Genomic DNA, 14,677 nt, shown 5'->3' on the forward strand with positions numbered 1-14,677 from the left:
TATGATAAGAACTCTCCAGAAAGCAGGAATAGAAGGAACATACCTCAACATAATAAAAGCTATATATGACAAACCCACAGCAAACATTATCCTCAATGGTGAAAAATTGAAAGCATTTCCTCTAAAGTCAGGAACAAGACAAGGGTGCCCACTTTCACCACTACTATTCAACATCGTTTTGGAAGTTTTGGCCACAGCAATCAGAGCAGAAAAAGAAATAAAAGGAATCCAAATTGGAAAAGAAGAAGTAAAACTCTTACTGTTTGCAGATGACATGATCCTTTACATAGAAAACCCTAAAGACTCCACCAGAAAATTACTAGAACTAACCAATGATTATAGTAAAGTTGCAGGATATAAAATCAACACATAGAAATCCCTTGCATTCCTATACACTAATAATGAGAAAACAGAAAGAAATATTAAGGAAACAATTCCATTCACCATTGCAATGGAAAGAATAAAATACTTAGGAATATATCTACCTAAAGAAACTAAAGACCTATATATAGAAAACTATAAAACACTGGTGAAAGAAATCAAAGAGGACACTAATAGATGGAGAAATATACCATGTTCATGGATTGGAAGAATCAATATAGTGAAAATGAGTATACTACCCAAAGCAATTTATAGATTCAATGCAATCCCTATCAAGTTACCAACGGAATTCTTCACAGAGCTAGAACAAATAATTTCACAATTTGTATGGAAATACAAAAAACCTCGAATAGCCAAAGCTATCTTGAGAAAGAAGAATGGAACTGGAGGAATCAACCTGCCTGACTTCAGGCTCTATTACAAAGCCACAGTTATCAAGACAGTATGGTACTGGCACAAAGACAGAAATATTGATCAATGGAACAAAATAGAAAGCCCAGAGATAAATCCACGCACATATGGACACCTTATCTTTGACAAAGGAGGCAAGAATATACAATGGATTAAAGACAAATCTCTTTAACAAGTGGTGCTGGGAAAACTGGTCAACCACTTGTAAAAGAATGAAACTAGAACACTTTCTAACACCTTACACAAAAATAAACTCAAAATGGATTAAAGATCTAAATGTAAGACCAGAAACTATAAAACTCCTTGTGGAGAACATAGGCAAAACGCTCTCCGACATACATCACAGCAGGATCCTCTATGACCCACCTCCCAGAATATTGGAAATAAAAGCAAAAATAAACAAATGGGACCTAATTAAACTCAAAAGCTTCTGCACAACAAAGGAAACTATTAGCAAGGTGAAAAGGCAGCCTTCAGAATGGGAGAAAATAATAGCAAATGAAGCAATGGACAAACAACTAATCTCAAAAATATACAAGCAACTCCTACAGCTCAACTCCATAAAAATAAATGACCCAATCAAAAAGTGGGCCAAAGAACTAAATAGACATTTCTCCAAAAAAGACATACAGATGGCTAACAAACACATGAAAAGATGCTCAACATCACTCATTATCAGAGAAATGCAAATCAAAACCACTATGAGATACCATTTCATGCCAGTCAGAATGGCTACGATCCAAAAGTCTACAAGCAATAAATGCTGGAGAGGGTGTGGAGAAAAGGGAACTCTCTTACACTGTTGGTGGGAATGCAAACTAGTACAGCCACTATGGAGAACAGTGTGGAGATTCCTTCAAAAACTGGAAATAGAACTGCCTTATGATCCAGCAATCCCACTGCTGGGCATACACACTGAGGAAACCAGAAGGGAAAGAGACACGTGTACCCCAATGTTCATTGCAGCACTGTTTATAATAGCCAGGATATGGAAGCAACCTAGATGCCCATCAGCAGATGAATGGATAAGAAAGCTGTGGTACATATACACAATGGAGTATTACGCAGCCATTAAAAACAATACATTGGAATCAATTCTAATGAGATGGATAAAACTGGAACCTATTATACAGAGTGAAGTAAGCCAGAAAGAAAAACATCAATACAGTATACTAACACATATATATGGAATTTAGAAAGATGGTAACAATAACCCTGTGTACGAGACAGCAAAAGAGACACCGATGTATAGATCAGTCTTATGGACTCTGTGGGAGAGGGAGAGGGTGGGGAGATTTGGGAGAATAGCATTGAAACATGTATAATATCATGTATGAAACAAGTCACCAGTCCAGGTTCGATGCACGGTACTGGATACTTGGGGCTGGTGCACTGGGACGACCCAGAGGGAGGGGAGGGGAGAGAGGAGGGAGGAGGGTTCAGGATGGGGAACGCGGGTATACCTGTGGCGGATTCATTTCGATATTTGGCAAAACTAATACAATATTGTAAAGTTAAAAAAAAAAAAAAAAGACTGTCATACCTGTCATTACCATAGTCAGTGTGTGCAGGAACTTTAAGCACTTTCTGCTGAAAATGTTGATGTTACCGTTACTGCTTTCTATTTGTAAAGGGGTAATCATTCTTTTTCCTTGCTGTACTCCTCCCTGGACTGTAGCCCACCAGGCTTCTCAGTCCGTGGGATTTTTCAGGCAGGAATACTGGAGTGGGTTGCCATTTCCTTCTCCAGGGGATCTTCCCTACCCAGGAATTGAACCCTGGTCTCCCGCATTGTGGGCAGACACTTTATCATCTGAGCCACCAGGGAAGCCCAATCATTCTTTTTCCTTGCTGGACTCTAATTCTCTTCTTTCCATGGTTACATATCAGGTATAACCCCTAGTGAAAAATCACATACATGCAGATAATCACTGTCATGTTCAAATGAAAAAATGGAGTCTATTTAAATACATTCATTTTGATATTTGGCAAAACTAATACAATTATGTAAAGTTTAAAAATAAAATAAAATTTAAAAAAATTAAAATAAAATAAAATATTCAATTATCCCCCAATTTAAAAAATATGTATTATTTAAATTTGGAAAGTGAAAGTTTCTCAGTCATGTCTGACTTTGCGACCTCATGGAATTCTCTAGGCCAGAATACTGGAGTGGGTAGCCTTTCCCTTCTTCAGGGGATCTTCCCAACCCAGGAATTGAACCAGGATCTTCTGCATTGCAGGTGGATTCTTTACCAACTAAGCTATCAGGGAAGCCCAATTTGGGGATGTTTATAAATGTAATTTATATACATGTAATTTATATACAGAAATTTTTATATATATGTTCCCTCAACTCAAATATACTACCTTCACCCAACCATCACTGTATCTTTGTACTGGGCATTGCTTTTAGTATGACTTCCCTGATGGCTCAGTGGGTAAAGAATCTACCTGTAGTGCAAGAGACACCGAAGACTCAGGTTTGATCCCTGGGTCAGGAAGATTCCCTTGGAGGAAGAAATGGAAACCCATTTCAGTAGTCTTGGAGAATCTCATGAACACCAGGGGCCTGGTGGGCTATAGTCCACAGGGTCACAAAGAGTTGGACACAACTGAGCACAAGCACAAACTAAAAGATAAGAACATACAAAAGATAGATTTAGATTGATTCAGTCCTAGAATAATGTATTTATGTATAAATGTATGTATTTATATAATATATATGCTTTGTGAGAATATCTGTATAGAAAAAGATATTATAAAAGATACTCTGGCTATAACATCTGTCATTATTGCATTTGTCTTAATGGTTGGCCAAATTTAACTGTCCAGTTTCTCCTAGATGATAGTGATTGTCTTGAAGTTGTTCAGTCAAAACACAGTTTCTTTTCTTCCTGTCTCTATAGATTGCACTCATGATCCTACCACCATTTATAATCCCATCATAAAACCACACATATAATCCAATCTGATGCTTATTTTTTTTTTGCCAGAAATCAGGAAATTCTTTTGCCAGGTATGAAAGGAATAATTTGTAATTCTTTTATGCCTCCGGTACTTTGTCTCATGAAAAAAATCTTACCTACACATGTAAATAATTTTTCACGCAAGTCATGAAGCATTCTCACCACTCTTGTTATTTTTGGAAAGATAGCAGTTTTAAATATGAAAAGATATGCTGAAATTCCTCCACTCATCCTCTTTATCATCATGGTTAAAATTCTTCAGTTATAAGTCATTCACTACAAGATCAGAAAAGCAGTAACTGCAAAGTCTAAATTATCCGGTTTGCAGGTTGCAGATCTAAGTGTAAGAGAATTGGGGTGCATACTTCATTGAAACACTTCATTAGACAACACTGTTGGTGGGCAAGATGGGGAAGCTGAAGGTCAGAAACCTCGAGCCTTGGGCCAATGCAACACTACCCTTCTCCACCTCGGAAGTGTGTGAAGTTGAGTCGTGAGTTGTCCATCTTGATTGCTCCCTGATGTGGATCACTAACCCATAGGGACCCCATATCAGTATTATTTGCTTGATGTGAAAGAATATTTGTCTGTGCCCTGAAATGCTACACAGGCATTTGTGGAGCTGTGCAGAGAGCCCCTCAGTCCCCAGTCAAGGACACGTACACTCGTTCCCCAGGACCGAGGGTGGGCGCTCCAGGCAACTTGAGGCACATGGGGGACGTGCAGAGGAAGGTGGACTCAGCAGGAGTAGTTCATGACTTTCTAGTTGTGATCTACATAATGAGGCTCCTTTTGGAAAAAAGTTACTAATTATTGGGCTTTCCATTTGATCCCTGAGTTGGGAAGATCCTTTGGAGAAGGGAGTGTCAAGCCACTTCAATATTCTTATCTGGAAAATCCCATGGACAGAGGAGCCTGGCAGGTTATAGACCATTGGGTCGCAAAGAGTTGGACATGACTGAGCGACTTTCACTATTAATTATAAGAGGGATTCTTTTTTTACTATTGGTAATTAATTGTTTTCTACAATGAATATGTATTGAATTTAAACCTAGAAAAATTAGAACTAAAATATAAACCTATTGCATATCACCAACAAAATTCACTGCAAGATTTTACTTTTTAATAATTTCATGCTACAGTTGAGTGATCTATAGGTAAAAAAAGTTTATGTAAACAATCTGTAACTTTCCAAAACTCATTCTGTGCCACATTATTATAATTAGTAACTATTGAGGTTTTTATGCAGTATTTTCAAAAAGTAAAGGAAATGTGGATGGAAATACAAATTATTCTTTTCTGGCATCTATAAAAGGGGGTCTGAGAACTTGTCTCATATTAGCTCCTGTGGTAAAGAATCTGCTTGCAGTGCGGGAGACCTGGGTTTGATCCCTGGGATGGGAAGATCCCCTGGAGAAGGGAAAGGCTACCCACTCCAGTATTCTGGCCTGGAGAATTCCATGCACTGTATAGTCCATGGGATAGCAAAGAGTCAGACAAGACTGAGCACCTTTCACTTTCACTGCTATATACTGGACAAATAATTCCCTGTACTATTATTGTTTCTCTAACAAGGCCCTTACGGCCCCAGTCACTCGTTTATTTCAATGTCATATTTGTAGAGTAAATGAAAAATTATTAAGCAAATTGATATCTCTTTGAAAGAGAACCAAATAGAAATTCCAATTCTATTAATTATAAAGCTACTGTCTTATTGTCATATGAAAATTTTGACGCTAACAAATTATAGCAGTGTTCTAAGTAAATTGAAGACACTTAAGTTGAAAATGTGTCAAAAGTAACTGGATTACATGTGGGAAACATAAAGCCATCTGCCAGTGGGGCCTGCCCAGGGCCCAGATGCCGCCACCGGAAGAGCCGCCCTTAGCGCCTTCACTTTTGGACACACTGATCTGATGAGCTGCCACATTGAATCATACTACAGGTTGCCATTTTCTTGGCCACTTATCCTGGGATGAGCACAGGCCAGCAGACATGGAGGAAAATGTGAACACGCCTCTAAGTAATCCAGAATTGGTGTAGACAATGGAAAGCACCCCTTGTCTTATTTCAGTTGGGCATATGACACTGAAATAGATACTTAAATTATAAATTTAGTATTTCTTCCCTGTATTTACATTCTTTATAGCTGCAAGAGTATATATTTTTTTTCCTTTTTTTTTTAAAGATCTAATTTTTTTTATTTTTTATTTTTTTTAATTTTATTTTATTTTTAAACTTTACAAATTGTATTAGTTTTGCCAAATATTAACTCACATATCCTTGTCACTATCTTTACACATGTATAAAATGATAGAACATACAGAAATTAAAATCACCAGCATTTTATAATTATTAAAATGTTAAATGATTAGCAAGTAAAATAAGTAATATTTAAATATTAACAGTAAAATCTATATGGAATAATTCATAATGAAAGATATGTGAATAGTAATAAATTATAATACCTGTAATATTTAATAATGATTATATACGATATCTTAAATCTGTAATAATTCCAGCACAAGCTGGAATCAAGATTGCCAGGAGAAATATCAATAACCCCATATATGCAGATGACACCACCCTTATGCCAGAAAGTGAAGAGGAACTTAAAAGCCTCTTGATGAAACTGAAAGTGGAGAGTGAAAAAGTTGGCTTAAAGCTCAACATTGAGAAAACGAAGATCATGGCATCTGGTCCCATCACTTCATGGGAAATAGATGGGGAAACAGTGGAAACAGTGTCAGACTTTATTTTTTGGGGCTCCAAAATCACTGCACATGGTGACTGCAGCCATGAAATTAAAAGACACTTACTCCTTGGAAGGAGAGTTATGACCAACCTAGATAGCATATTGAAAAGCAGAGACATTACTTTGCCAACAAAGGTCCGTCTAGTTAAGGCTATGGTTTTTCCAGTGGTCATGTATGGATGTGAGAGTTGGACTGTGAAGAAGGCTGAGCGCCTAAGAATTGATGCTTTTGGACTGTGGTGTTGGAGAAGACTCTTGAGAGTCCCTTGGACTGCAAGAAGATCCAACCAGTCCATTCTTAAGGAGATCAGCCCTGGGATTTCTTTGGAAGGAATGATGCTAAAGCTCAAACTCCGGTACTTTGGCCACCTCATGCAAAGAGTTGCTCATTGGAAAAGACTCTGATGCTGGGAGGGATTGGGGGCAGGAGGAGAAGGGGATGACAGAGGATGAGATGGCTGGATGGCATCACTAACCCGGTGGACGTGAGTCTGAGTGAATCAGGGTGTTGGTGATGGACAGGGAGGCCTGGCATGCTGCAATTCATGGGGTCGCAAAGAGTCGGACACGACTGAGCGACTGAACTGAACTGAATTAATAATTAAAAATATATATGGAACTGAATATTTTGGTGACATTTCTGTAATGTAAAGAGCTCTCGAGGTGAATGAGGAATGTTGAGTGATTTCTTTGAATATACTTGCTGGCATGTGGTTAACTTAATAGTCAATACTGTATTTTCTCTTCTTATATTTCATAAAATATAATTTATTGAACAAATATTTGCTTCTTACATTATATACACAATCTTAAATACAGCCTCAAATTTTAATAACAATTAAATTTTAATAAATTTAAATAAAATTTAAATGAAAGTTTTAATATTTTCTTCCACTTCTACAAATGTTTGTTTTATGTATTTCAAGTAGATGTGCTTGTCATGGGGGTACTCACTCAATAGCCATTTCTTTTCTGTAAAAAAACTTTTTATTGATGCATAGTTGGTTTACAATGTTGTGTTAGTTTCAGGTGTACAGCAAAGTGAGTCAGTTACATATACATATGTCCACTCTTTTTAAGATTCTTTTCCCATATAGGTCATTACAGAGTATTGAGTCGAGTTTCCAGTACTATACAATAGATTTTCTTTGTGTGTGTTCTCACTTAGTTGTATCTGACTCTTTGTGACCCCATGGACTGCAGCCCACAAGGCTCCCCTCTTCATAGAATTTTCCAGGCAGGAATACAGGAGTGGGTTGCCATTTCCTACTCCAGGAATTGAACCTGCATCTCCTGAGACTCCTGCATTGCAGGTGGATTCTTTACTGCTGAGCTACTGGGGAAGCCTGTTTTTCATCATAGATTTATTCAAATCAGTGGTAGTATTTTGAGAGCTTTAAAAAATGTTATCTTCCAAGTAGCCTGTGGACTATGCTACCTACAAAGTTGCTTCCTGAGAGGCAGGGCTGGGGCCAGCCTGTGTTCCATGCCAAGATCAGAGTTTGGGAGCAGCCAGTGGAAGTGGCCACACAGGAATTCTGAGACTGCTCCACTGAAGGAAAAGCTGAGAAAGATATGGGCTGCATTATATGCTGCTGGGCTATCAACTGATCCTGGTGGAGCCACCTCTTCCACAGTTCCCATGCTATTAGATCAGTTCCATGTTACTGAACATCTTGCAAGTGTGGGGTATTTGAGCTATGACTGTCCAAAGAAGCTGTAGCTATTAAAACTCACAGGTCACTGGCTGTTTCTTCACTCGTCAGTAAAATCAGTGAGGAATTTTTCATTCCTTTCTGATTTCCCTGTCTCCCTTTGTCCTTTCTTCTGTAAATAAACACAGCCCCACACATTTATTATCATCAGATCTTTGGAAGGGGATGGTAAGCTACCTCCATCTAAGGGGAATTGTAAGCTTCCCTGGTGGCTCAGACAGTAAAAATCTGCCAGCAATGCAGGAGACCCAGGTTCGATCACTGGATTGGGAAGATCCCTTGGAGAAGGAAATGACAACCCACTCCAGTATTCTTGCCTGGTGAATCCCATTGACAGAGAAGCCTGGTGGGCTGCAGTCCATGGGGTCACAAAGAGTTGAACACAGCTGAGCAACTAACACTTTCAGTTTCACCTAGGGGCTAGCAGTAGATCTGGCATGTAGGCAGTAGAGACAAGAACCTGTGAAAGTATCAGGGGAAGACTGTTTGACGTATCTTCAAAAGAAGAACTTGTGGCAGAAAAAAGGAGACAATGGATTAAATGAAACAGGGATGGCTTGGAGGATGTCTTTTTTTATATGTCTGAATTTTCAGATACAGATGCTGTGTCATCGGTATATCACTGAGACCTCACAAGATGCCTAGTCAATAGCAGCTACTCAGGAACATCTGACATGTTGAATTAAATTCAGCTGATCAACTCACATAAGTCAGATGAGAAGTTAAAGCTGGCAGCACTGGAGAAAAACAAGATATGGAGTACATGACAAGATTTTCTTGAATTGTTCTGAAGAACGCACTGGGGAAATCAGTAGAAATGATGTTGATGAGATGGTAGCCTGGAGTTTAGTGAAAGGTCTTGAGAGTCATACGACTGTTTGCATTTAATATGACCCACAGTGGATCCCAGGACATGAAATTTGTCATACCTGTGAATCCATTTCACTGCATAACTGATGGATTCTACAAAGGATGTGTAAGGAGGTGACGACAGTGATGAGTTGTGGGTTTTTTTCCGTGTCATAGGCTGGCTGATGGAGATGAGCGAGCCACCAGGATTTTTAAAGAGCAACTCTTCACTAAGAACAATCTTTGCATTCTAATCACTGTGCTCTTCTGGGTCTTCTATTAGCTTTTTCTCTTCACTTATTTACTGAGTGTATAGAGAGTTGTCAAAATATGGACGTGTGTTTGTAAAGCGTTTCTAAGCCAAATTATCCAGCTTCTCTCCTCAAGAACTTGTTTACAGAATTTGAACATCAGTTTCATGTGGCTGTGAGAAATTTTCTCTCTCCTTTGGGCAGGGTATATTTTGCAAATGGGCCGTCGTTCTGAAGTACAATATTTCGTGTCTTCCACAGAAAATTATTGAGTATGCTGTAAAGAAGTCAGGGATGCTGCTTTTAAATTAAAACATTTTATTCATAAAATTTAAATGCAATGACTTTATGGAGGTTTGTGGAGGGGGAGTAACATGATTTCCATAGCTTTAAGAGCTCATATTTTAAATTTTAAAATAAACATTGGGGTTATTTTTACATTAAATATGATATTTAGATTGGGATAGATATAAGAGTTGACTCATTGGAAAAGACCCTGATGCTTGGAAAGATTGAAGGCAGGAGGAGAGCGGGGTGACAGAGGATGAGATAGTTGGATGGCACCACCGACTCAATGGACATGAGTTTGAGCAAGCTCCAGGAGAGGATTAAGGAGAGGGAAGCCTGGAATGCTGCAGTTCATGGGGACCTGAAGAGTCAGACACGACTTAGCAACTGAACAACAATATGAGTATTCAGTCTTTGAATGCTATAGATGAAAGTTGGTTCTAATTAAAAAGTAGAATAAGGTAGATAATTCAAAATATTGGCAAAAGTCAACTAAAATCTGGGTGAAATGAGTAGCACTATTAGCTGTATACTAGCTGAGTATCCTTTCCTGGTGGCTTAGTGGTAAAGAATCTGCCTGCCGATGCAGGAGATACGGGTTCCATCCCTGGGTACAGAAGATTTGTTTGAAGAGGAAACCCACTATAGTAATCTTGCCTGGGAAATTCCACAGACCGTGGAGCCTGCCAGGCTACAGTCCATGGGGTTGCAAAAGAGTTGGACACAGCAGAGTGGCTGAAACAATGAAACCAACAAAACATTAGTTGCATAAACATTTTTAAAGTAAGAGCATCCATAGAGACCTGGAAACAAGGGTATTTAGTTCTATCCTCAGCTTGGCTATGTGATGGGGGGAAATCTCTTAGCTGAGTTTCCTTATTTGTGATATTAGATTCTTAAGAATAGAATGAGGATCAAATGAAACAATTGATACGCCTTCACATATCCCAGGCACCAGGAACAATTCTTAATCATAACAATAGCCGTGTCCTGTATAAACTAGGAAGTCTTTCCTCCATTTGATATTCTAAAATTATAATGGGATTTGTTTCATATTTGCAAACGTATTTAATGTACTTCCTTTATATTCATATATAGGATTTCTTACCTATTATATATCCTTCACTAAGACTGGCATGAGTGTTTGTTGAGGGAGTGTTTCCAGAACGGTTAAGAAGAATGTTGTCTTTTCTAGTCTTATCTTCACTTTAATGGTCTAGTCCCTCGATACAATGGCTGGTTTCACAAGGAGGATGAATCATTAATCAGCAAATTTTTACAAAGGATTTTCTGAGGGTGTCATGCTTTACTGAGCCCACTCATGGCAATGTAGTCACTGTAATAAACTTTGGTATTTAAAATTACAGAATGAAAGTATTTCACCTTTCTGAAGGTCAGTTTTATTCAATAGGTTAGAGAAAAGTTTAAATATTAAAATACAGTTTTAAATATCAAGCAAGATGAGAGCATTGTGAAATAAAATTAAAAAATTATATATATGATAAAGCATGAGGCTAAGATTAACCTTAGGACTCCTAAATGACAGTCACTGCTGGCTTCCTGCTCCATGAGCAACTCTGGGATAGTCATCGAAAAATTATGACACACAGGTAGGCTTCTGAATCCAGTTTCAGATTTCTTTGAGGTTCTTTTAGTTTTAGATAATATTCCTCTAAGGATCTGCAATCAAAAGTTTGCTAAATTCACTTGAAGTCATACTTTTGCCTGGATTGTTGAATTATTAGCTTCATATACAGTGAGCTTTATTCATTTCAGTTTCTTTTCAATTTTTAGTGATTGATTTTTTTCATTTCTTAAAATTTTTTTCATTTCTTAAAAGCAGAAACCTTTTGTGTATTTTGAAAAGCAAAACGATATCCACAAGGAACATTTAAGAGAATTCTTACTTCTAACTTGTCCTCTGCAACTTCCTGTCTCTGCCTTTAGGGAAACATTTTAGAGTTTTTTTTATTTCTCCTTCCAGTATTTATTTTCAAATATTACAAGCACTGCTCTGTATTTTGCTTTTGTTTGATTTTTCCCCCTCAATATATTTGGTCTTGATGGTGGTGAGATTACATGGGTGCATACTTATCCCCCAAGTCCATTACATGTGTGCAGCTTTTTGCATGTCAATCATGTCTCAATAAAGTAGTTAAGACAATAATACATGAAGAAGAAAGATAGTAAAAGCGTACTTTTAAATTCAAAGATTTTGTCGAAAGATCATTCTATGTTAGCACACAGATATTTTCACCTTTTTGAGTCTACATAGTATTCAACTGTACTGATGTTCTGTATTTTACATAACCATTTTCCTATTGATGGACATTTTAGTTTTTTTCCTAATAGTTTGCTTTTGGAAATAATGCTGTGATAAAGGCCTTATTATTTTGTACTTCAACCATTTTATGTTTGAAATTGTTGTGTCAGGAGTACATTCACATGTTTATCATTCTCTTGCAGTATTTAACGGTTTCTTCACATTACCTAGTTATGCCTGAAAAACGTACTGTTTGTTTTAGTGGCTTTGATATCTATTGATGAAGAATGTCAAACTGTTTTAAATATTTTAGGACATTATATTAGTCAAACTCATTTTGCTTTGAGTTTCTGTAGTTCGTTTGTGTTTATAGTCTGAGCTGTGGTTGCTTTGAACATTCTCGTGCCTCTGGTGCACATTTGCAAGAATTACTGTGTGTATGTGTGTGTGCGTGCGTGCACAAACCCTTGTGTAGACATTGTCACCATCTTCTGCTTAATCTATAGTGATGGTAGTTTACTATCTACCAGATAATGTAGTAAATTATAGTAAATTATAATATGCCAAACATGTCTGACTATTGTTTTCAGCCATTCTCCCGTGAACAGCTATTGGTAAACTTTGCCTTGCTGTTTCGCATCTCTATTACTTGGGACACGCCAGCTCCTTTGCCTGAAGTGTGCGTTAATGTCACTCAGTTGTGTCCAACTCTTTGTGACTCCATGGACTATACAGTCTGTGGAATTCTCCAGGCCAGAATAGTTAATACTAATCTTCTACTCATCTTTTAAGACTCAGTTTAAGTATGTCTTTCACCATTTTCGAAGCTGAGATACTCACCTTTCTTGCCTGTTCCTGTGATGAAGCCCCCATTTGAGTACTAAGCACCCTGTGTTGTTTGTGGACATAGTTGCCTCTCCCACATAACTGGCAATCGCTAAAGGATAGGAGCGGTTTCTAGTCATCACTGCATTACTAACATCCAGCACAGTGTTTGGCTCATAGCAGGCACTCACAATATTTTTTTAATTGATAGATCAGTATTTTAAAAGCACTGAATTTGCATTATGTGACATAAGATCTTAAATATTCACCTGACAATTTCTCCCAATTGTTTGATCCTGAGAGGAAGCAAACACCCAGAAAAGAGTTAAATATTGAGCTAATACTTTAGCAAAGTTAGAAAAAATGAACCTTTCCTGGTAAATAAGGCCCTTGTAGAGTCTGGAAAAGAATTAGAGTTTCTAGAAAAAAGTCAAAGTGTTAGTCGCTTAGTTGTGTTGTGTTTGTCTCTTTGTGACCCTATGAACAGTAGCCCGCCAGGCTCCTCTGTCCATGAAATTCTCCAGGCAAGAATACTGGAGTGCGTTGCCATTTTCTTAGAGAGAGCATTTAAAAATTTTTGTTTTTCTTCTTTTTAACTGCTTACAGTATTAGGATTTATCTTTATAATATGGAAAAATATTTTTCCATTACAATGACCCTGAGAAATTAGTATTATTATTCACATTTTTCTCATAAGAAAACTGAAGCTTAGAGAGTTTAACTCACTGAGTCAAAGTCACACATCTAGTCACTGGTTGAAACAGAGATTTAAATTCACTGTTGCCTGGCATTATTCCAGATTTATGTTAAATTCTCCCCTTTGAGTTAAATAAAAAAGCGATGAGATGCTTAGTGTGACAGCACAGCCATTCACCGTGCTGGGCGGACTCAGGCCGTCGCTTATCTACGTAGCAGGTGAAGTGTGAAGACTTAATGCATTACTTAGCTGTGTGATCCCTGACAGAAAGTAACTTTTCCTATTCCTTTAGAAAAAGCCCAATTTGCAAAGGGCAGGCCCAGGTGGAGGAAAAAACATATCAAAGGAGGAGCCAAAGCGCTTTCTCACGGACTCTCTCCTGCGTGCCCGCGCCCTCTCTCTCTTTCTCTCTTTCTTTCTCTCTCTCTCTCTCTCTCTCTCTCTCTCTCTCTCTCTCTCTCGTGCGTGCGTGCACGCGCGCGCTCTCTCTCTCTCTTTCTCTCTCTCTCTCACCCCCACTCCCCACGCACTCCTCCACTCTCTTCTCTTGAGTCTTGGATTCTCCTGCTATCTTCTAAATAAAATGGAGCTGTAACACTGAAAAAAAAAAAAAAAAGAAAAGAAACGGACTATTAAACAGAGGGAAAAGAAGAGCATGGGTTTAGACACTGGGAAATTGGAGTGTTTTACTGACTTGACTTTTTGAGGGCCAAGGGACCCAACTCTGACTCTTATGCTCCTCATCCAAAGAGAAGAGACAGTATGAGTTGATTTCACATTTTTGTGGTGGTCAAGTGAGATGGTGTCCATAAAACCACTGTGAACTTAAAGCAGTGAATTAAAGTTAAATTCATTCAACACATTTATTTTAGCTACATATTTATTAATTGACTACAAACATGAATCATATGCATTGGCCCCAAAATACTTTATTCCATGATCATGACAGGACATGCACAGAAATAACTATGGAAAAAGATGAAAATCAATAAAGATGAAAGAAAGCAAATAAGAAATAAACATGTTAGAATAGTTCTCATGAAACTGTGGAGAAAATTACTCACTTATAATGTAAATCTTTAGTATTTAAAATGTCTATGTGGCAAAAGGTCAAAGTTATTATTTTTACATAATAAATAGGCTACCATTGAGAAAAACAATTTCCTGTTATAAGACTGATAGAGTCTAACTGTTGCCACATCAAAGAAATGCCATGATTTAAATATCTTACATTCTTGAAATACCAAGCCTAGGAGATTTCTACTCTTAGTAT

The sequence above is a fragment of the Bos javanicus genome, chromosome 24 (assembly GCF_032452875.1).
Source record: "Bos javanicus breed banteng chromosome 24, ARS-OSU_banteng_1.0, whole genome shotgun sequence".
In the NCBI taxonomy this organism is placed as follows: domain Eukaryota; kingdom Metazoa; phylum Chordata; class Mammalia; order Artiodactyla; family Bovidae; genus Bos; species Bos javanicus.